Genomic DNA, 3,001 nt, shown 5'->3' with positions numbered 1-3,001 from the left:
TTTAATCATGTTAATGCACATCCAAAATTCTAATAGGAATCTGTTCATATAGATATGTTCAAATGATGTTCAGTTTATTTCCAAGTTTTCTCTTTAACTTAGTGTTTGTAGTTAATAGTCCTTTCAGCTTATTCAACTCCTGGCCACTTGGGAAAGACACCATACAGTAGTTTGGTTGTCTTGGAAAACAAATCTCAAAAATGGTTCTCTCATTCAGAACACTGCAGCTCAAACCAAGATTATAAGTGAGTCTTAAATTAATTCCTCTGCCATAGATTTGATCATCTTTGTTTCCAAATACCAAAGGAATCTTTAAGTTTAGTAAGTTCTAACCTCCATTTTGTTAGTCTAGTCCATCCATACACCTCAATTTGTACTTGTCTGCTGCTTACAATTCCAGTGCATTCCTGGGTGGTTCTCTGCTAAGACTAGAACCCTTCCCAGGACTGCAGCTGGGTTGGCTGGGCAAAGGAACTCTGTCTATCTCTCGCAGTGACTTCCCCATGGGGAGATCAAACATGATCTTATTTTATGTTTAACTATCAGCTCTACACTCACATGGAATGTGCTGACCACATGGAATTACGGCTATGAATTCTACAACCCTTTCCTAGAATTTCCCATGCGATGTCCCACTCACACAACTGGCTTTCCTCATATAACAATGTCTGCAAGAATCAAGTTCAACTTCATCATTGTTTCTTTGGTTGTCAGATATTAGACAGGAGGCTTCTCCTGTTAAGGATTCACTAGAGAACTAGTTTTTCACAGGCCCAGCAACTTTTCTCAGCAGCCTTGATAGTCAGGGTCACAGTCTTTGTTGTGGCTGGACCAGCTTTGCCTCTGACGATCTGAAAGTTGACCTTTTGTATCATTATTATTTAAATTAAAGTTCAATGAACAATTCTGAGCAAAGGACATATAGAATTCTGATGAATTAAATCAACCGCCCTCAGACCCTCTCCTCCTTCCTATTTTAGCCTTCAGTTTAGCTGTCCTATTTCTCTTTGCATACACTTATTATTCAGATGGTGAGTTCAGAGATTCAGAAAACTAAAATGGTTTTATTTTTTTAAAAAAACATTTAGTATTTTTTCTCTAACTTTTTAAAAGATTTTTTCCCAAAAGTACACATTATTAGATGAATTCTTTTGTTTCACTTTATATGAATGAAAGTCTTTTTATTGCATAAAGACCATTCAAACATTGTATTGAAACAAACAGCAGGCAAACAAACACATTGGCAATATTAGCAAAACATTTCCTGCAGAATCTGAAAAGTGTTTTATTCTCTGCAGCATTGTTTGAGTTTGGAGATGTCTGCTCACTTGCAGTTTGAATATTTTCATCATTCCCCAACCAAGCCACAGCTTTTGAGTCTGTACGTGGAAATTAGCAATGGATTCAGTTGTATGAGTTCAATATTCTAGGCTATTAATCCCTTTTCTCATGGGCTGTATTTCCCTGACAGAATCAGAGAATGAAGGCAAATATAGGCAGGTTACAGGGATTTTTTTTTTCAATTTTTAATAATTTTATTTTGACCTAAGTGACATAAAGGATTTTATCCCAGTCTCCACTTCATTTTATAACAAAGTTGAGGCAAATTTTTAATTAGTGAACGGCTTGGCCTCTTGTCATAGCGGGTAGGAACATGTGTTTTCGTTTGATCAATTACATGACCACTCTCTGAAAAAGGAACAGTCTTATAAAAAAAAAACTTTGATTTTCTAATCTGTCTATCAGAAGAAGATATTTATTTGTTTAATTAAATATGGCATTGTGAGTTTCAGTAAAACTGGAATCTTGGTGGATTTTTTCCAAATCTAAATGGTCAGTTCTGGATAATCCTATACCTATTTAATCCTATTTAATGAACCAATTTATTTATAAAATATGCAATTGGGTTTGGCAGACCCACATTAAGGCATCATTAACCACATTCAATGTGTTAAGCAAGCTAAGATCATAGCAGCTGCACCTTGACCACAATTTCTATATAAGGATTAGCCCTGGCTTTTTCTTTAGCATCTTTAGCCATGGATGGCACCTGCCCTATCCAGCGTCATTAGCAAGCACCTTGCCAAAGACATACAAGGCCTGAGGTGGAAAAAAAGTGGATCCCTCCCCTAGACTAATCCCTGGAACCAAAATATAAACTTATTTGGAAAAAAAAAAGGTCTTTACAGATATAATTAAGGTAAAGATCTTGAGATGAAATCAGATCATCTGAGATTTTTCTGGTGGGCTTTAAATCCTAAGACAAGAGTCCTTGTAAGAGACAAAAGAGAAGACAGACACAGAGAAGTCTATGTAAATATGGAGGCAAAGACTAGAGTGATGCAGCCATAAACCGGAAAACACCAGAAGCTGGAAGTGAGAAAAGATTCTCCTGTAGAGTCTTCAGGGAAACTGTAGCCCTGTCAACACCTCGATTTCCAGACTGAGACAGAATCAATTCCCATTGTTTTAAAACACAAATTTTGTGGTAATTTGTTACAAGAGCCCTAGGAAACTAATAAAATATATAATCTGGAGTTAGCTAACAAGGTAGCCCTGAATAAACACTTGGCCCATTATGGATGCTGGTGATTAAGTTATTCCAACAGGTATTTCCCTGAGAGTTTGGAAATGAAATATAGAAAAGAATTAAAGTGTTTTATAACTGGAGGAAACCAAGAAGAAATACAAAGAGTACAAGAGATAAAGAAAGGAGCTGATCAGGTTTATGGAGAAACATAAAAGGAAGGGTGGGCAGGGTGAAGACAAATGAGTCCAGCCAGAGCTCCCTACTTCTCACCAGCTCACTGTGATGAAGACCTTAAATTGTTGCAATTCTCATTTCTAGGCATAACCTCCATGACTAGAGTAGCCTCTGATCTTTGCAACCTAACGACTCTTATTAACGCAGTCATTCGAAGAAAGCAAGATGAGGTTTTGCTGTTGTCAAAGTTTATGGGTGGAGCTAAACTAAACTTAAACATATTCAGTCATAATCAAC

Source organism: Pteropus vampyrus, unplaced genomic scaffold, assembly GCF_000151845.1.
Source record: "Pteropus vampyrus isolate Shadow unplaced genomic scaffold, Pvam_2.0 Scaffold38, whole genome shotgun sequence".
NCBI classification, from domain to species: Eukaryota; Metazoa; Chordata; class Mammalia; order Chiroptera; family Pteropodidae; genus Pteropus; species Pteropus vampyrus.
This window is presented reverse-complemented; position numbering follows the sequence as displayed.